This window comes from Anolis sagrei, chromosome 6, assembly GCF_037176765.1.
Source record: "Anolis sagrei isolate rAnoSag1 chromosome 6, rAnoSag1.mat, whole genome shotgun sequence".
NCBI lineage: Eukaryota > Metazoa > Chordata > Lepidosauria > Squamata > Dactyloidae > Anolis > Anolis sagrei.
This window is the reverse complement of record NC_090026.1, coordinates 88,764,712-88,787,096: the sequence shown is the minus strand read 5'-3', so window position 1 is coordinate 88,787,096 and position 22,385 is coordinate 88,764,712. Positions and strand designations below refer to the sequence as shown.

Genomic DNA, 22,385 nt, shown 5'->3' with positions numbered 1-22,385 from the left:
ATGTTTTTGGCCTTCAACTCCCAGAAATCCTAACAGCTGGTAAACTGGCTGGGATTTCTGGGAGTTGTAGGCCAAAAACATCTGGGGACCCCAGGTTGAGAACCACTGTTGTAGATGTTTGGATAGATGCGGCATGTTGGGTTATTAACTACTGAATATTAACTACCATAATGCACATAATCTTCAGAAAGAACTTGAAGACCTGGCTGTTCCGATGTGCCTTCCCAGAATAGGAAATCTCCAATACCAAGTACCATAAGCACTTTATTAGAATTATGATTGCCGCACACTGCACACTGCACTTGCCCTATAAGCCTTACATATTACCTGTCACATCAGCACTTTTAATCCTGTACCCTTTACTCTGGCCCGGCCCAGTTTTACTGTGTTTTGGTGTATTGTTTATTGCTTGTTGTTTTGTTGTTTTAATATTGTTTGAAATGTTTTTAATCTGCTTTAGGTGTATTGTTATGTTTGTGTATTGAGGCCTTGGCCTTTGTAAGCCACATCGAGTCCTTCAGGAGATGCTAGCGGGGTACAAATAAAGTTTAATAATAATAATAATAATAATAATAATAATAATAACTGTATTAACTACTGGATATTCAAAATAATACTGTAGTATTGTAGTAGAAGCTACCTTGATGGCAGTTAACAACACAGAGACCCATAGTTCCTGTGAATCATGAAACTATAATCTTCTTGGTTCCTTTTGTTTTGTCAGGTATGACTATTCAAATGCGTATTGAACCAAAGATGTATTTTTCATTGTGAATTAAAGTTATTTTATTAGTGTGCAGATGGGGAGTTCTTTTGGGAAAAAATAATTTGCAACCAACTATTTTGGGCTTTCCTAGTCAAGTAGACTTTCCTTGATGTGTCTATGAGCACAGTTTCTAGATTCATGATGTGTTTGTTTACCTGTGTGAGCTGATCTCGGAGGGAATTACACTTGAGTTGTCATGGACAAGATTGCATTCATAGAGAACTGAGCAACTTCAACACTGTTTCCCAGAGCACAAATTCCATTCTCTTCTTTCCTGGATGCAAGATTTGTATTTCCCAATAAAATTTTTCTTTTCTTTTTCAAATAAAGATGGAAGTTTATTAAATCAACCATCAACCTTTTACAGAAATAGACCTGGGTCTTTACTTTTTGCTTACATTAAGCACAATTTCCTTTGCAAAAGGTCCAACTGATTATAGTTAAATTTGCTTGCAAGTAAATAGTGTTAGTACTGTAGCCCTGGTAAGCTTATGTTGTGTGCGTTAGTGTTAAGCACAATAGCATGTTATTCAAAGGAAAGCAGAGGATTAGTATCTGTGGCTTACAGAAAGGATACTATTTAAATTAAGACCGGAACATAAGCAAATATAATTCAGGCAGATTCTGAATAGCATTAGGGCTGTTATTTACAGATGTAAGGGGTTTTATTTTGTTTCGTTTTTTAAAAAGTAATATATTTATGACTTAATTCACCTTACTTGTATTTAAGTAAAACAACATTTTATTGATTGTTTACATTTTCTCTACCTCTTTGTTTTTGTTGATCATGAATTTTCTCCTGCAGTTAATCTAACATCGTTTCATGATCTATGTACAATAAGACCCCCACTTCCATGGAGGGTATGTTCCTGGCTGGATTGTGGTTACTCGAAACTGAAGAAAATGACCGAATGGCTTGTACAACTGAACACAATTAAATAACATGTCTTCTGGCCCTAGCATAACATAGAGCTGTGTTGAAAGATTTAGAGTATCCTCTGTAAGAATATTCTTGGTCTTTCAACACAAGTCTTGGTAACTTTCAGGGGAAGCATAACTAGAATCACCTGAAAAACTTAATACATTCCTAGAGAGATAATTTTTCCAGGATGTAGGAACCATCTTTCCAAATGTTCTCTTATATGTATGTGAGCTTGAGAGAGGAAGATGGTTATGCTTGAGGTGATGGACTGTGCATCAAAGTTCTTGGTCCTTCATTTCTCTCAACAAATTTGAATTATAATTAAGAGGATTAGTCCAGCAAATACTGACACCAATAGATCTTGGTTGCTGTTCTTACTTTGTTTGGTCCTAAATGCATTTACTTTACTTTCGTTGAAACAAAAGAAGTAGCAAAAAATTCTGTTTTGGGCCAAAATGCTGAAAAAAATGGTAATTATTATTGGAATGTTAACTACAGTGGTCACACAATATGCTTTGTATTGTACTTTCCCATAAATGTCAGAGTACAAGGGTGAAAAGATGCCTCCCTTGTTTTATTGTCCTGGAAGAAATGACTAAATCTGTACAAACAGTTATAAAACCTCTCCTCTCTACATGATATATTGACAGTCATAAGATTTTATTGCTGGTTAACATCTGCATGTCTGCTGTTATGGTTAGCTTTTGCTTCAACCAAAAATAAAAATAAAAATAAAAAATAGAGCAGAATTTATCAAGTTATGTCTGAATTAGTGATTGACTATACTTTTTCTTCATAAAGCGAAGCATGTGAAATTGCTGCTGAATAATAGTGTTAAGTTGCCAAGAATAGTCAAGATGTAGGGTTGATGTATAACGTGCATTAGTAATGCTAGAATAGATTTCAAAATCACAGAGTTTATAATGAGGCAGGGAAAGAAGTGGCAGAAAATCATAACATCATTGGCTACAAGCAGCCTATGAGATCCTCGCATTCTGCTTTAAGGGCAAAATCAGGTGTTTGTTTGAACATTTGGTGCCCCAGTCCTGCTTAACAGATCTAAGGAACACATAGCTTTAAAGACATGGAAAGCAGTTTTATCATTTTCACTTGAGAGAAAGTGCAAAGCCAATGATCTGCACTGTCATAATAGCATGGGAGTGGGTTTTTACCCTTCCCCTCCTGTGGTCTAGATCAGGCAGTCCACACCTATGTTGTAATACATAGTAGCTTTGGTTGTCACTACAACAATATTCCAAGTGTAAGGCTTATATCTTCACCACAGGCAGTGCAAAAAAAGGAAGTGTGCTCTGGAATACTTGGAATTGGGCCATCACCTGTTCTTACTCACATGCGAATTTATCCGCTCCTCATATTCTTTACACACTGTTGAGGTTTGAACAGACCACTCACTGGCATCCTTCTCTCACTCTTGTTTTTATTTCCAATTTTACATGATGGATACCAACTGTTCTCTACTATAGGCTAAATTGATAGAACACATTTCTTCCAACCTAGTACATTTCATAGCTGACTGGAGGAAGCTAGAAGTTCTAGTCCAACATATCTGGATTGTGTCATGTTGGAAAAGAATAGCAAAAGGCATCCAGTCTTGTCTTTTAGGTCACAGTTGGGGAATGGTATCCCAACCCTATTTTTTTTTGTAGTCCCAAGTCCCCACAACCTTTCAGATCCTGTATTGGATGGACATTACCCATGAGAGGTCCCAAAACTGGGGTAGCATTCGGCTGCCCAACCTTTCTCATATCCAATTATTTTTAAAGAGCACAGAAGTTGAGCAAAAAATCAGTTGAGAAAGAATGAATGGGAACTAGAATTAGACTTCTAATGATTTCCAGGGTATATTTTCAGCTTAAAATTGACACTTACAACCCACCATAGCTCTTGTTTTAATTGTCCACCTCTGATTTGCATGCAAAGAAAGCTACTGGTCACCAAAAGCAATGTAAAATGATTAATATAGCTGTGGTTGGTGAAACTCCAACCTTTTGAAGTCGAAACATTTGTCCTGGTGTTTTTATGGGCCAGGAAGAGAGACCAGTGGGAAACAACTTAAAGTAGATTGAAGAAGAACCCATGCAAGAAGTTAGAAAACAGATAGCAGACAATAGCCAGCACAAAGTTGATCTGGAACAACTGGTAGTGTAGTAATAAATAAAGTGTGTATAGGAATTAAGCTCCTGTTTAATTCCAAAGAAATACTGAAAAATTACCCTTTGGGTATCCTATACTAATAGCAAAGGGTGGTAGGAGATTGAATACTCACTTTGTGCATATAGAACAATAAAGTAGATCTTTGGTAAATGGTTTATATGAATTATAAGAGCAGTGTCTATTTGTGCAAAATGGAACTATAGTTGCATGCATTTTTTCATATGAAGTTGCCTTAGCATGAATCTGCCCCTAGTTTAGAAATGATTTTGTATCAGAGGTTTTCTTAGGGTTCAAGGCAGAAACAGCTGCCTTATTATTCCTTTTAACTGGAGGTACTAAGGCTTGAAGATTGAACATTTTACATGCTAGTGTTAAATGCATCATTATTATTACTATTTAGTGTGTCCCATTTAGAAAGGATTTTTAAGAGTGCATTTTGTAGTCTGATCATGGCTCCTGCATTTTCCTATTTCATAGTAATATTGAGAATGGTATGTGAGACAGCATCTTAAACTTGCATCATTCCTATTTATTACCATATTGACTTTCCACACTATGTGGGGTCAGAATCTGACCTCGGGGAAAGCTGGTTTATAAATAATACCATGTTGGAGCAATGCACAAATCAATCAGAGAGAAGCACAAATAACCTTTCTCTGAAATCTGTGACATAATATGATTTCAGAGAGATAAGTCTTATGACTGAATGCATGATTTTTTTCAACAATTCCGATTTTACTGGTTGTTATACAGAGTTGTTCATGACCAGAAAGTATACATGAATCTGTGTCTAAACAGGTGCTGCAGTTTAACCGTCAGTGTTGATAAAACTATTGCACACTCAAAAGGGTCAAACCAACTTGGTAATAGTATATTGGGGCACTCTCTCTGTATGAAAAAGGACATGTATGTAGAGTTGCTGGTTTGGGTCAGTTCTCTTAAAAAATGTTTGAAAATTTTGACATGGCTTTTATTGCTTGAGAATTTCAAATTGATGGGCCAATTCTTGTTAACCTACATTTATTTTTACTCTTAAATCTGTTTATAACACATGCCATCACCATGCTTCCATGGGTCTCCAAGATGGTTCATTAATAAGATAATAAACTATCCCCATACATATATACAAAATTTGCAACATCAACAAAGTATTGCAAAATATGAACACATGTGAATCTGCTGTAATCCAGATTAAATTATTTGTCATCTAGTCCAATAATAACAATTCTGATGAGAAATATATATGGAATTATTTTTTAGTCAAGAAAAGAATCAAGCACATTTTTAGATATACACAACTACATACTGTCTGCTTCTATAAGACTACAACTAGGCAACTGTTAAAAACAATAAAACAGAAAGGCAAAAACAAAACACACACACACATACATACACACAAAAACTAAAAACAGATCTACATACTTCTCTCCATTATGTAGTCATTCTTCTACTTTTAGCAACTCTTTGCGTAGTGTGTATGGAATTAAAAGACTTACCGCTTTCCGTTATAACATATTGTTTGCATGCTTTCTGTCCTCAGTTCTATGCTCAGTCTATGGAGCTAAGCTTTCAAATAAATTAATACATGTTTTCATTTAGAGTAGTGCTTTATGGATTGTTTTAAAAGCATTTTGCTTTAAACGTGAAACCTAATTCATTTTTAACATTCTGACAAAGCCTTCTTTACATTTATATCAATTTTATGCCTGCTGTTAAAATGCAACACTCTGTATAATACAACTGTTAATTCATTGCTAATGGGTTTCTACTAATTGCTCAGATAAATGGAACTTTAAATCACTTGCCGAGGACACAGTATTCCTTAAAGTGGGCAGTTATATAGGTTTGAGGAAAATAATTGCAGATATTCACTTTTTTTGTTCACTAATAAAAGTAAATTACAGTAAGATAATATAATGCATTTACTATTTGTAGGAATGTATAAAGGTGAGGCATATTTTTTGCTTGGTTTTTATTTTGATCCCCATTCAGCTATATTGGAGAAACCCTAACCTGCCCCAAGGTCAATCCATTTCAGAGTTGTTATTGCATCTAAAGTTCTGCTGGCACCTACTTATGTGTCCACATGGGACATGTGTGGTGTGGGAGAGAGAGTTCACTAGTATTTTTTGCAGGCAGAGCTTGGTTCTTCCCCCATCCCAGAGGATCTCAATGGAGCCTCATGGGAAAATGGTAAGGCTGCCTTTATGCCATTCCTATTTTGGGACTAGCGGTCACTGATAGCAACATTGCTTGCAGAGCTGGCATTGGTTTTAGAGTGGGAGTAGTCCTGTCCTTCTTACATTGTCAGGATATGTAACACATGATGTAGTCATGCTCCTCTAGGAACTCGTCTCCATGTGCATGAGCTTCCACCTCTCTTTCTTACTTTAGTACAGGATTCTGGTTGCTTGGAAACAATGAAAGAAGCCTATAGAATAAAAGGGATGTATCATCCCTCCCACCTTTAAAAGCTCCTCTGTATTTTTATGTTTGTTTTCATATCAAGTGCATTTGTGCCTCTCAAGTATTAATTGTCCTCATCTCTTGTGCTTCATTTATTAGTGCTACACTTAGTATTACTATTATTTCTAAATATAATAAGTATAATATAATCCTTTTGATTTATCACAAAATAGTTTGTGATAGAACAAAAGGATTAGAGTACAAATTCATCTGTCAACATTCTGTGCCACGTATGATTTAAAACATACCAGATGGTTGGCAAGCGACCATCCCAGAAGCACAAACTAAATTACCTGGGGATAATTTAACATCTGCAGTACTGTTCTTATCAATTATATACAACAAATGCATTATATATTGCTTCCTACCATTAAGTAAATTTGTCTATAGAAGATTTAGAAAACTAAAAGGAGGTCTAGGATAATCTGTTACGTATTTTCAGTGCATTGATGCCTCCCCTATTTCCACTTTATCTAAACTGTATATTTTTAGAAGACACACAGATTTTTTGTTAACAGATAATTAGTTATCTGATTTCAAATCACCAAGAACATTGCCAATGGATAGTGTTGTCACTGTTGAAAACCATATTCAACACAACAATGGAAATATCAAAGACCAGCGTGTGCACAGAAGCTTTCTGTTTTATACACACGTTGCTTCTGTCACTGTGCATCAAAATCTGGAGAGGGTGTTAAAGTAATAAACCAAAAAGACAACTGAGTCCAAGAGCACATCAAAACTGAACTGTCCCTAGAAACCTAGATGACTAAACTGAGACTGTCATAGTCTTGCCGTATCATGAGAAGATATAATTCACGAGAAGATACAATAATGCTTGGTAATGTAGAAGGCAGTAGGAAAAGAGGAAATTGACAGATTCAATAAGCCACAGCCTTGAATTTGTAAGACCTAAGCAGGACTGTTGATAGGGTCATTTGGAGGTGTCCCAGTCATAGGATTGCCATAAGTTGAAGTCTATGTAAAAACAATTAACAACAACAACTATTGTTCCATGAGGCATTCTGAGTCAAATGACAATTTACTGAAGGTCAGATATGGAGACAGCAATTATGCATGTCAACAATTGCTGTAAGCTATAAACTACTGTAGGCTGCCAGCATCTATATTTATGTGTTACTGATGAAGGGAGACTGTTCTTTATATTAGGACTAGACATAGTTCAGTCCTCCTCTTCACCTTCTTCTTTTCCATCTGGAGGCATGCATTTTGGCCAATTTTGTGCTAGATGCAGTAGAAGGAAATTCCTTGCACAATTATTAGCCATGTTACTAACAACTATGCTGTCATGCTTTGAGTACTGGGTATCCTTTATCTCATGTGGTGATACTGGTGATTTCTTGGAAATTAAATATCATGAACTGCTATTGGGTTTCATTGAACATCTCACTACAGTTTATTTGGATTTTGCTCCAGAGTCCACTTGTGTGGCTAAGACTGAAAGAACTGATTAGGTTTATGCTGGCCTTCACCCCATGTCTAGCTTTGACCAACTGACCCAACGACATATCAGATATTACTTTTGAAAGTATGGTACTGCTTTTCAATGAGTTTCAAAACCAGTTTATGTCTCATTTGATGGAATTATTTCCTTTGGCTGGAACCCAAAGATGATTATGTATGCCTGGTGTTTGAGTTCTTCCTTTGAAATTGGTGTCATTTTGCAAGCTGCTTTGAATGTTTCAGCTGCATTATGACACTCTGCTTTGGAGAATTGTTTGACAGAACCAAGTCCTTTTTAGCAAAATTCTTTTGATACTAGTTGTAGTACTATGTCCCCTCTCCATATAGAAAGTGATTAGTTGCTTCAGCTGTTTCTTCATCAGTTTGAAAAGGTGTTTTGCTAATGCAACTGGACTAATCTTTGTACCCAACTTTGAACCAACTGTACAAAGTCTGTGAGGCTACAGACTGTTTGCGCAAATGTCAAATGAAAATATTTGATCAGGGCTTAACTTCATGCCTTCTGTTATCTGCAGAACTTTTAAGGCAAGAGTTACCCTTTTTGTTGTTGTTCTAGTTTTCAAAGAAGCTGGTAACTGATTGACCCAGAGGGACGGAATGAAAGCCCAGACCTGCGACTGCAACTGACAAGAAGCTTTTAAAGCTGCATTACAACATGTTAACAGGAAATTGCATGATAGGAAGGAAAAATGTACAAATTGATGCTTTAATGGCATGTTTTCGATTTGCTGTAGCAGAGAGAGAAATCTCATATTTTAAAGCCGTTTTCCAGTGCTATAATCATTTGTCAGTAATGTCAAAGGAAAATTCAGTGCTGAATTCTCCCAGACACTTGGATCATTTGTATTAATTTGTGTCAAGGGAAAATTAATACTTCTAGAACAAGTCAGTAGAAAGGGTTTCAGCATTACTGCAGAACAAAACAGAGGGACTGTAACTATTCAACCAGTTCCATTATTTTTGTACATTCCAAGACTAATAGCAATAATGAGTTATGTGTTGTCTTCATGTTAATTTTGATAACGGTGAAATAGCAGCTTACTTGGCAGAATCATGGTCAGAATGAAATGAAATGGCAGCTAATTTCATTTAAATGTTTTTTAAAAAAGTCTTTTGTTCAGAGTGTTCACCTTTATATTTTGTGTTTAGATCAAAAGTGTTTCAACTTAAAATCAACATACACATATTAACAGTTCTCTTGCACCTTTATACAGACCTGTCAGTGAGGTCCGTATATTTTAATTAAACTAAAGTTTGTAATCAGATTTCAATCTGTCTTGCACATATAGCAATATTGTCATCACTCGAAATCATTTTTCACATAAACTATAGGCATGGTAATTTGCAAGAGCTTGGGAAACATACGTCTTTGGACTACAACCTCTAGAATCCACCAGGCAACATGGTATGTGGCCATGCTGATGGATGGACTTTGGACACTGTAGCTCTCACCCTGTGCTTCTAATTCCCTGGAATTCCCTTCCATGAGAGCTAGTTTGCTCCCGCTTGTCTTCTCTCTCTGCTGGAAGGCAAAGACCTTTTGTTCAAGTAAGGTTGTGTTGAATATTTATTTACAGGGAGCCTTGTTATCCAAGGAGGGAGGTGCTTTAGTTTTAGCTTGTATATATTTTTAATGATTTCATATTATTTATAAGCTATTATTTAGGTGTCATGCCTTTTAATTGTGATTATATTTTATTGTTAGGTTTTAAATTCTTCTTCTTGTGAGCCAGCTTATCCCTCCTCAGAGCAAAAGGCAGCAAATAGACTCAGCAAATAAATAAGATATGCAGTCTCTACAGCAGTGGTTTTCAGCCTGTGGGTCCCCAGATGTTTTGGCCCTCAACTCCCAGAAATCCTAACAGCTGGTAAACTGGCTGAGATTTCCTGGAGTTGTAGGCTAAAACATCTGGGGACCTACAGGTTGAGAGCCATTGCTTTACAATGATGGCGTACATGCCTGTTTCCAATCAGGTGGGTAAACTAGAGAGAACGACCTCACTTAGCAGTCAGGTACACAGCCTCGCATCTTTGAAAAAATGTTTTTAAGTTGTTTTCCCATTTCAAAAAAAAAATCAAAGAAAAATGAAAATGGTTCATCATACCTCAGAGGTAGAGCATGTACAAGAGAGTTTGCATGCATGTATCCCAGGCTTAGGCTGTGGCGGGTTGAACTAAGTAAGGCTGATGAAAACCTGGACTGTCTGGCCAGTCATGGTGGTACTGGACTGGATAAGATGATTTGGTTTGGAATAAGGCAGATAGTTAACTCGGATTAATCTTCTGTACAAATAGCAGATTTGTACAGAGTTCTGTTTTAAGTATCTTGCTTATTGTTGATCAGCTATCTTGACTTCCATGTGCATTATTGTTTTTTAAACATCTCTTGCCCCCTGGGTCAGGAGACAGTACATTAATTTGTTGAGGGAGGCATGTTAATTAAGTCTGTATTGTATTGTGGTTATGGCTGAGCTGATATGGAGTTCAGAATGTCCAATTATACATACAGTTTAACCGCCTGCTATCCAACTTTTGTGAGGGAAGAGAGCATTGACAATTTATCTGGAATTAGCACACAGGATGTAGAAAATCTAAGGGATTGAGACCCTAAAAGCTGAAAATGGGTGCAGACTAGGAAATGGAAAGGTGGAAGAAAAGTCAGTGTCTGAGGAAATGGTCCCAGGATGCACAGTACTGAAGCAAGAAGAAGGATTATGAATCAAGCTTCCAGTGCTTAAGATAAGGAAAGGTTGACCTGAAATGTCATGAAATTAAATAGGATTGTTACACGAGAACTGATCAGCTAATGAAGGATGGTGGGGGATGAAATATTATAATATCTAGAGCAGGGGTCCTCAGACTTTTTAAACAGAGGACCATATCACAGTCACTCAAACTGTTGGAGGGCTAGATTATAATTTGGAAAAAGCATGAATGAATTCCTATGCACACTGCACATATCTTATTTGTAGTGCAAAAACACTTAAAACAATACAATAATTAAAATGAAGAACAATTTTAACAAATATAAACTTATTAGTATTTCAGTAGAAAGTGTGGGCCTGCTTTTGGCTGATGAGATAGGGTTGTGGTTGTTGTTGTTGTTGTTGTGTACTTTCAAGACATTTCAGACTTCAGTAGACCCCGAGCTTTTGGCTGATGAGATAGAGTTGTGGTTGTTGTTGTTGTGTACTTTCAAGACATTTCAGACTTCAGTAGACCCCGAGCGAGGGCTGGGTAAATGACCTTGGAGGACCATATTCGGCCCTCGGGCCTTAGTTTGAGGACCCCTGATCTAGAGGCCAGAATTGCCTGTTGCTGGTCTAAAGTCTATATGCTGCCAAGGCAGTGTTGCCATTTAGTTTCTCTAAAGTACAGTGAAGACCTCCAAGACCCTCAACAACCCTACTTTAGCCTTGCAAATTCAGGGCAATGGCTTCCTTGATAGACTTCATCCACCTGTTGTGCGTTCTCCATCTTTTCCTTCTGATTTTCCCAGCATTATTACATTTTCCAATGAGTTAAGTTGTCTCATGATATGTTTGAAGTACAGTAGCTTCATTTTCAGTGAGCTGAATTTACTTTTACTGATGATTTTGTTGCAGTTATTATTCTTAGCACTGGGATGGGAATAATGAGGCCTGGCAGATGTTAATTGTACTAAATCACCAGGCATCCTTTGATACTGACTTCATTGACTAGACCTGTTGTTACTCAGCCCAAACACTTTTGGAGGGCTGCACGATTCCTACTGCTGTCCTAAGATAACATTCAACAGTCTAAGGAAAGCTTATAGGAGATGCTAATAAAGTTGACTATTATGTGGTTTATGTGATTTGTTAGCATCATGAATGCATTTTTTCTAATACCACACATTCAAAGAAGAGGCTTTTATATGTCAAGTGGTATTCTGCAGAAATATCCTCTTGTGACATTGTTTCGATCCTTCCTCTGGATTTCTACAGCAAATTACCCCGGCTAAAACAGAAACATCAACCTAATCCTTGACAGCCTAATTTCTCTTTATATTGTAAATATAATATTACAGATACAGACATCTTACATGATTTGAGAGTTTTTTGGACTGAGGTTAAAACAAACTGACCTGCAATTTTATGATTCATGTCTTATTTTACACATATTAATCATAATTTATACTAGTGCCCCATATCATATTCTTAGACATTTTACACTTAACCAATGATCTTGGTTCATTTGAGGGTTAATTATCAAGTACTTCTTAACAGTATTAATCATATGTAAGACTGCATCTCCTGGCCTTCTCAAGATTATGACATGCCATAGTTTGTTAGGAAGTTTTATTGGGAAGGCTACATGTAACCTCCTCCTCCTCCAACAACAGATACATACTAGAGAGCAGCCTAGTGAGATGGCCCTAACTTAACTCTTTTCTTCTATTCCAACACTCCCTCAAGTGTATTGGTTATCCAATCAGAGGTTTGCATCTTATCATTTTGTTCAGAACACTTGCATCTAGTTCACACTTCACTTTTAGTGTACACCCTACTACCCAACAGCAGTTTCACTAGAGATAGGTGTCCCAAGTGTACTAACCCAGAGGTCACTCTCTGCAGTGTTTATTTACATTGTTTAAAGGAATATCTGGCATTCTTCCCAGATTTGAAATCTAAACAAGCATTTTACTTTCTTTTATTACAAGTCACAAAATGAGCAGAGGTTGCTGAGAATCTTGGGCATCTATATTTACAGGTTAACTGTGGTGGATTTGATTATTCACAGATTGGGTAAATACACACTTTCTTGAAAACTCTTAGGCCCTCCAGTGTGACTGTATGGCAGTAGAAAAAGGATGAAGTTAGTTAGGATCTTGGGGCCACAAATAGGTTTTTTGCACTTCACTTTCCAAGCAAGTTATAATTAATGATTAATTAAGATTGTTGTTGTTGTGTGTCTCCAAGTCGTTTCAGTCTTAGCGCAACACTAAGGCAATCCAATCACAGAGGTTTCTTGTCAAGATTTTTTTCAAAGGAGATTTCTCTTTGTCTTTCTCTGCGGCTGAATGAGTGTAACGTGCCTAAAGTCACCCAGTGTCAGGTTCAGAGCCATAGTTAAAACCTCCCTCTCTCCCTCTCTTTATTTCTCTCTTTTTCCATGCCTCCTTCCCTTCCCTTTTTCCTCTTTCGTTATTTTCTCTCCCCTTCCCTTTGCTTTCCTTGCATTTTCTTTTTCTCTCTTTTCCCTTCCTTCTCTCTTTTTTCTACCTTCCTTTGTTTTTCTTCCATTCTTTCTTTCTCCCTCCCACCCTTTCTTTTTCCTACTTCTTTTTATTTATTTCTCCCTTTCTCCTTCCCTGTCTTTCTCCATCTTTCATTTTCTTCCTTCCTCCCTTTCTTCCCTTTCACCCTCTCTCCTTCCTTCCTTCCCAGGGGAAGATGGTGGCAACATAAGGGGGCAGAGTGGCAATGGAACTGGGGGATAGCAGTGGGGCTCCCATGTGGCAACGGTGGGAAGGATGTACAATGGCAATGGCAGAGGGGGTAGCGGTGAGAGGTTTTCAGCAACAGTGGAGATGGGGTAGATGGCGCTTTGCAGGCCGCACCAAAAGCTTGTGTGGGCCACATGTTGTGCAGACATGCTTGGGTGGTCTGCTTTTGGTGGAAGTTGAGTATAGTGTCAAGGTAGAGGACCTAGAGATTCCCAGAGAGATGTTCCCTCAGGTTTAAAAAGTGGGTTTTTAAAAATTCACTTTTCCCACTTTTGTGCCACTTAACTCCAGTAAATGTAGAGGGCTCACTGTGTATTTTTCCATGTTTAGGTTTTGCCATGTTATAGATCCTTATTTATTGATATATAAGCATCTTGATATATGTATACACATGTGGATAATTGCTAACAAAAATTCATCTGCCTTGTAATACAGGCAGTCTCAACATTATGAACAAGATGAGTTCTGTAAGTTTGTTCTTAAGTTGAAAGTGTAAGTCAGATTTTAAAGTGTAACCCTATCTATCTATCTATCTATCTACCTACCTACCTATCTACCTTTGGATGGAGGAAAGGGTTAACACACCTGTGGTGTTAGTTTTGCTGTCTCTGCTGCTGTTCAGAAGTTTTCACCTCACTTTAAGTCCCTGTGATAATATTTCGATTTTGAAAAATTTGGTTTGTTGTGGAAACAAGCATTGGTGAAAAACTTTAGTGGAGACACCTTTTTCCCATGAGAACTATTTTAGGAGTGAATTTCCTTTCCGAGGGGTAGATTTCTCTCTCTTTCTGTTGTCACACCCCCATTTTTAACTGTGAGTCATTTCTAATTCGGATGTTTGTAACTCAGGGGCTGCCTGTACAGTATTTAGTTTGAAGGTGTGTATGTGTGTGTTATTTAAAATATCTCCGAATTTAGGTTCCGTTTGATGAGGGCTTGAGGAAATTTATGGTGTGTTCCACTTATTTAAAATCAATAGGCACAACATAGGACTTATTTGTTTTGTTCATTAATTTTTCAGCTATGAATAGAGATGGGTGCATCATATCTTTTACTTCATGAGAGTGTAAGAGACTTTTCTGACTGTTAATGAAGATGAATAAGGCCTATTTAACTGAGTATATGTTGGATTGTACCCTTAGTTATCAATGAAGTCATCAGCATATCACACAATCCTCACTATGCAATGTATATCTGTTATGAATGCTTCTTAGTTTGACACTTCTCTGATAAGACAAAGAGCTGAGAATTAAGAATTATAGGAAACTATCTAATAATAATAATAATAATAATAATAATAATAATATAATAATACCTTTATTTGTATCCCACCACCATCTCCCTGAAGGGACTCAGGGGTGGCTAACAAAGTACTCAAGGTGCCACTCATAAAATAAAATTATATATCATCAAAACAATACACAATTTGACTGAATACAACATGAACAATATCAATCGATCAAATTAACAAAAATAAAATTTCTAAAACACGCACATACCTGTGAGTAATTTCTGCATATAAAGCCAAAATGCCTTGCATTTTCATTGTGCAAAAGGAATAGATAGATGTATATACTAAAATTTCTCCAAATTTTACAGAATTATGAAATTTTAGTGAAATATTTCAAACTACCTGCAAATGAATTTAATCTAGACTACTTTGAACATGCCTAAATTGTTTATGACTAACTTTTCACATTGTTTTCAGTGACAGATTCATTTAGATTGGATTGGATTTTTTAGGAATTTCTTTTCAGTGTCTTTTACTCATAGTGTACTTAATTTAAGATGTGAATACTGTACAGTGTTTTGAGTTTAATGGGATCCACTGTGCACTATAGATCATAATCTATTAGACATCAATGTGAAATCTATTAATCTTCGAATAAGTCACTGACATTCTACATTAAATGCTCTTCTTCTAATAGAAGAAACAGTATATAAGTATGATGTACATAATGGCAGTTAGGAACCTTTTCAAAAATTGAATGAGAAATTTCAAAATCCTTGACTTATGTGTTGAAATTTTCCAGATTTGTGTTGGAGTGACATTCACTTTAAACCCTTTATATGCTTGTAACTTTTCAGCCCCATTAGACCCTAAAGTAGAACATTTTAACAGTTTTTCCATCCCTCTAGGCAAGGGATATTTTTGTGTATGTCAGTGCAGCACTGTCCATGCTATTTAATTATTTATAGACATCTGGATGAGCAATCGGCTTAATGTTAGCGAATCATGAACACACATTGGACTTCTCATTTGAGACTATAAAAAGAACAAAGGCCAGCATCAGGCTATGATGGCTTTCAATTGCCATTGATGTCTATAAGAATTTAATTTCTTGTGTGATTTGCCCACCTTTTTACCTTTCTTATTTTATGTTCTCTCCTTGGCACATATTTGTGTCTGATGGCAAAGCTAGCAGCCTCCCCTTATGGAGACATTACAGATTCATATAATGATTTGTGCTGCTATATAGGTATGGTTTCATTCTTGTTTGGTAGTATCGTGTCACATTTTAACAAAGGAGCAACAGTAATATATATAAGCAAGGTTGAATTTGGTTTGAAACCATGATGAGGATACTTCGAATACAGAGTGCATGCTGTGTATTAATTTGCTCAGCAAAAGTATTGCTGATAGATTATTCTGGATGCAGCAATCTACATCATCATCATTATCATAATAAGATTTTTTTCCCTGCCTCTCCGCAAGGCTTGAGGAGAGGCACAACGTAGTTAAAATACAGAGACAAAAACATAGACATTAAAACATAGACATAATATTAGAACACACTGAAATAATTCATGCCAATACAATCTTAACTTTAAAGTCTATGTAAATAAAAATGTAAATGTCCATTTGTGAATGACCTCAAATCTCCCAAAATATTTCACTGATTGCTTTGAAATTTGGACACAGTGTAGCATTCAAACTGGCAAATGTTTTTATGTATTCACATACCTACTATTATATAGATGTCACTCTTATGGGAGGTAAAAACATGCATGGCATCAAAACAGCGCCATCTACTGGATGTCCAAGCAACTCATTGTGAAGTGACCCCATCAGGGCTGGAGCCACCATTAGGGATCTACAGTCTGGTCGCCACCCCACCAAGCCTGCCTGCCTGTCTCCCTCCGAAGCAGAACCGGGAGAAGAGCAGGAAAAGGGTGGCGGGGCAGATAGGGAAATCCATGATGGGGAGAGGGGTGGGGCACGAGCCCAGAGGAGGGAAGGAAGGAGGCAGGCAAGGAGATAGGCCCAGCCCAAGCCCCGGGCTTCTGTAACCTTGTGCCCTGCCTGGCCTTGCCCGGCACCACCTCACGCCTGCGCCTCCAGGAAGACTGGAGGCTCAGGAGGAAGGAAGGAATGTATGGTAGGAAGGGAGATAGATAGGAGAAAAGGAAAGGAAACACTTTCCTCAGAACACACTGATCATTATTATATACAACAGAATTATTTTTATTATCATCATTATTATATACACCAGTATTATTATTAAATAATATAGGTCAGTGTTATTATTATTATTATTATTATTATTATTATTATTATTCCCATTATTTCATAGACAATGGAACAACAAAAAATATTGTGCACCCACAAGCATTATGAAATTACATGTATTAGAAACCAGCTCTTTCTCTTTTCTTTCTTTTCCATTTAACCAGACTGGGCCACAGCAGTGCGTGGCTAGGTACACCTAGTTCATAGTAAAACTCATAGTAAAACCCTGTCATACCCTGATAGAAAAAGCTTTGTAGCAGAACTCATAAGAGTGGGTTTCTTTCCATATGCAGTATCTGTTCAGGAGCACTTGGAAACCCTCTGAAGCAGAAGTTTTACTTATATGGAGGACAAGTGAGAAGGAGAAAGTCTTCTTGGGGATGTAGGGTGTGGGGGACTATGAAAATGCCCCTTTCCAATTCCATGTACAAAGCTGCTTCTTTTATGTCAGTACATCATAAGATCTTGTCCGGTATTTTGGAATATGGCTGGTTTTTAAAAAGCAAGCATACATAAGCCTTTGTTTAGTATGGCCAATTTTTTTTTGTCATGTCAGGAGTGACTTGAGAAACTGCAAGTCACTTCTGGTGTGAGAGAATTGGCCATCTGCAAGGACGTTGCCCAGGGGTCGCCCAGATGTTTTTGATGTGTTACCATCCTTGTGGGAGGCTTCTCTCATGTCCCCACATGGCGAGCTGGAGCTGATAGAGGGAGCTCATCTGCGCTCTCCCCGGGATTTGAACCTGTGACCTGTCAGTCTTCAGTCCTGCCAGCACAAGGGTTTAACCCATTGCACCACCAGGAGCTCCAGTATGGCCAATGATTAGGGCCAATAATTACAAGTCATGTTGACATTGAAGTCAAAGGGCTTGTAATTAAAGTGAGTACCATGTAACTAGAAACCTACAAAAGACCAATGTTCAAATAGGATCAAACTATTAACAATATTAAAACAATTTAAAACATCATCATCATTTTTATTTATAGCCCTCTTTTCTCTCTTGATTGACTCCCAAAGTGACTATTTGAAAAGAATACAGTTAATACTTTAAAAAGAACTCAATTAAAACAGTACGGCACCCTCACAAAGCCTTTTCTTTTCAGCTTTCTGATTCACAAAAAAGTATTTCCTTTCTGAGAGAAGGATAGCAAGGGAAGGGGAGCTTTCTATCCTCAGTAGGCAGCAATTCTAGAGCCTAGGGGCAGCCACTGAAAACCCTGAGAGTGAATTGATGAGATGACAGCATAATACGAATGCCGAAATTGTTACTGAGAGCTAGGGAAATACTCTGCATTTGGATAACTAATATCTGTCTCCTGCCAACTCTGGTTATGAGGTAATTTAAAATGTTTGTAGACATTTCTGAATTCAGAAACCACATAATATTTCTAGACAATGTATATGAGCACATCTGCATGAGAAGAAGCAGATTAAAATAATAATAATAATAATAATAATAATAATAATAATAATAATAATTTAGCCTGACACTGCTTTTAACTGCCATGGCTCACTGCTGCGGAATCCTAGGAGTTGCAGTTTGGTGAGATTTTAGCGCTCTTTGACAGGGGAAGCTATAACGTATATAACTATATCTGTGGCAGTTAAAGAGGTATCACACTGCATTAATTTTATAGTGCAGATGAAAGCTTTCCAAACATTTCATGTTGGTGACACACTTTATTGTAATTCAGTGTAATGGTGTAGCGGGTTAAACCACTGAGCTGCTGAACTTGCTGACTGAAAGGTCAGTGGTTCAAATCTGGGGAGCAGGATGAGCTCCCGCTGTTAATCCCAGCTTCTGGCAACTTAGCAGGTTGAAAACATGCAAATGTAAGTAGATCAATAGGTACCGTTCTGGTGGGAAGATAATGGTGCTCCGTTCAGTCATGCTGGCCACATGACATTGGAGGTGTCTACGGACAATACCGGCTCTTCAGCTTAGAAATGGAGATGAGACCACCCCTCAGAGTTGGACACAACTAGACTTGATGTCAGGAGAAGGCTTTACCTTTACTTTAATTCAGTTTTTCTAGCAAATTGGAGGTGGAACCAACCCTTTATAAGAGATAAAAACACACATATAAATTGTAATAACAAAATGTAAGGGACACAACATATCTCATGAAAACTTTTCATTTATGTTCACGCAACATACCTATATACCGCAGCGGACACAGTTTGGAAAACTTTGGTGTAGAGTCACCCCTTTTGCTCAAATGCTGTCATATGTGTGTGCACACACTATTATTATTATTATTATTATTATTATTATTATTATTATTAACTTTATTTGTACCCCGCTAGCATCTCCCGAGGGACTCGATGCGGCTTACACAGGCCGAAGCCTCAGAACACAATACAGTAAAAAAAAAAAAAACATAACACAGCAATAAACAAAGCAAATCAAAATAGTTAAGCAGAATAACAACAACAGTGACAATACATCAGGACACTTTAAAAACTGGGCCGGCCAAAGCAATGGGGTACAGGGTTAAAAGTGCTGAAATGGCAGGAGGCACGTAGGATAAAATAGTGCGGTGTGCAGCAATATTAATTGTACTAAAGTGCTTCTAGGACTTGGGATGGGGAATTCCTAATCTGAGAAGGCACATCGGAACAGCCAAGTTTTTAGGTTCCTTCTGAAAGCTGTTAAAGTAGGGGCCTGTCGAAGATCTTTTGGAAGGGCGTTCCAAAAATAAATTATTACATCAGTATTGGTGCAGAACCAAAAGCAAAATATCTAAGTTGTGAAGATTTACAAATAACCACAACCTTGCTCCCTACTTTAAAAGAGGATGTTATAGGAGAGCATTAGGGAATAATTTTTCAAAATAAATAATATTTCTCAAAAAGGTGACAGTTCAATGAAGTGGCTAGATATTTATACAAACCATATGGAATAACCTTCCTGGTGATTCAGAGTTTAAATGGGAATTGTCTGCATTCTTGTTCTTGGTTATTTGGTTGTGTGTTTGTGTTAGTGTTGAAGGGAGGGGAGATGTCTTCCTTCCCTTCACAGTGATGCCACCAGGGGTAAGCAAATTAGTTTCACTTCTTTCCTTGTTTTCCAAAGCTGAACTCTTTTTCATGCCATTTCCATATCCATACATTTCTTTTATTATATGTGTTCCTTCAGAGTTCTCATTAATATATTATTATATGTGTTCCTTCAGAGTTCTCATTTATAAACACATTTTAATGTTATTTTCACAAAGGTACTAATTTTTGTGTGCATTGTCACTATTAAAATTTCATTTCTGATTGGAGAGTTGCATTATCATAAAATTCAGAAAAGTATGCCTGTTGGAGCATAACCACTTATCTGTTTGTATCTGTTTGCATTGGGAAATGCAAATTAGGTGGATCTTTATTCCAGTGTTAACTGAATAAATTTCTCCCCATCTCTAGATGTCATGAGTGCTACCTGATAGATGCCTGTTGTGCATCTGCAGGGACTTACAACACAGCACTCACAATCATAATTGACATTTTTGAGAGAAAAACACGTTCTAGAAGAAAGCATTTTTCCCATTGGCAAAACATTGTCATTGAGTGCTGGGAAAATGTACCTTAGGGAATGCTGCCTATATCGCCCCCAACAAAGTTATCTTTCTGCCTTAAAAGTAATAATCTAGGAAAACTATTAAAGTATAGGAATTAATATATCTTTCAAGCATTTGATATCTTTAACTATGAAATCTAAAAAACAAAATGGGTTTGCATGTATTAATGATGAGATATGTATGTTCCAACACATTTCATTTGATAAGGTTCCTGTGACTGTAATATTTGAGATATAATTTTGTTTGTAAAGCAATGATGATTCATTGACTGGGGAAAGACTTCCACCTGGCTTGGTTTCTTTCTGATTTGTAGAGGTATACATTAATAATTTAGTCTGATGGATTTTACCAGAGACGTATTCCAGGAGAATAGCTGCATTATTCTTTAATGTTGAGATAATAGAAGATACTGCCATATCTTAGAAACTGTTTTACTGAAACACACATTTTATACACAACATCTTATTTAATCACAACTTTGATTCCTCATATTCTCAGATATCTTATAGTTTGAAATTGATGTACATTTGACTATGTTTAGTTATTTTTGCCTCAAAATAATGACATACCAAAGGAAGACATCTCTCTCTCTCTCTCTCTCGATAGTGAAATATTCCCTTTCATTTATATCAATATTGTTAATAGGGCACTGTACGTCTATACTTAAGACAGTAGAAAAATACAGTTTAAAAGATATATCTAGAGTAGAACCATTGAATCAACAGGAACCCAATAAGTCTAAAGAGCTAGGTGATGTATTAATGTATTGGTTTAACTTTGTTTGACCCCTCTTAAATAAACAAACCAAAATTATATAACCATTAACCCAAGATACTATACTAGAGCTATTGTGTCAATTTTGTAGTCCCATTTCCTGTTTAGTTAAGGATTTTCAATTGAAATAAGTAGATGTTATAGTCATGGATCCCACATTAAACTTTTTGCCAGAAGGGTCGAGATGGACTTTGTTTTGACCTAAATCTTCTTTCTGCCTTTTCACATATATGCTTTGGGATCCTTTGTGCAACATTTTTGTCCATTATATTTTGTTTGTATATGTGAACATACCTAAACTATGGTTCTGGAATTATAGTTGTTTTACTTTCTCTACTGCCATTTTTTTCTTCTCTCCGTTGACTGTTAACAGACTTCTTAGTTAAGTGCATCTGTGTTTCCAACTCTGAGGAATTATAACTAAACTTGGTTAATCTCACATTAATGTATTTGTCCTGCAAGAGGCTGTATTCTAACCCTCTGCAGGAGGTTGATGCTTTGACATTAGAGCTGGTTACATTTTTACTGATTACCCCAGATAGTTCTGGGTGGGGATTCTGTGGTCATCCATTACGGGCTACAAGTCTCATCAGCCCTAAAAAGATCATAGTGAAGAATGCTTGGAGTTGCAGTCTTAGAATAAATGGAGGGCCACAGGATTCCCATTCCTGGACTCATACGTGGTCGAAGCTATAGATTGTTTATGTAGTTGAGGGTCAATTTGGTTGCATTGATAATTAGTTTTTTAAAGCAATTATAATGTTCTCCTTTCCAGCTTTTCAGACAGGTTTTCCTGATCTATTCTAACTGGTTACCAGCATCTTCATGGGAATGGATTCAGTAGCACTATTCCTTCCTGTTTGCCATGAGGCAAACTCAAGAAATACTCCTTCTTTGCCATTTATTACTTCTGTATCTTTACCTTCAGAAGTAGCAGTTTACTGTTGAAACAGATTACAGGAGCCTCAGAAAAATACGTTTTTTTTCCAAAGACACAAATGGATTTCCAGTTGTTTTGGAGAGGGGGGGGGGGTATTTTGTCAGTGACTGCAGCCATGGGAAGAAGATTGCTCCTAGTCCCACTAGATGTGTTCACCCCTACTTTAGTACTTTAAATCTATGTGCCATTTTATTCTCTTTCTCCCACATAGCAAGAGCCTTAATCCAGTCTATCTGTAAGAAAGGAGTGAATTTTTTTTTGTCCTTGTGCTAACTATTAGTGTCTAGAAACCTAAAAGCTTTATGCACCTAG

At 37.0% G+C, this 22,385-nt stretch overlaps 1 protein-coding gene across 4 annotated transcripts in view; it reads left to right on the top strand.

Annotated features, from left to right (window-relative positions):
• The window catches only part of PLCL2 (phospholipase C like 2), a 135,194-nt gene that overhangs the window by 74,107 nt on the left and 38,702 nt on the right, over positions 1-22,385 (top strand). The gene's annotated exons all lie outside the window — the stretch shown is intronic.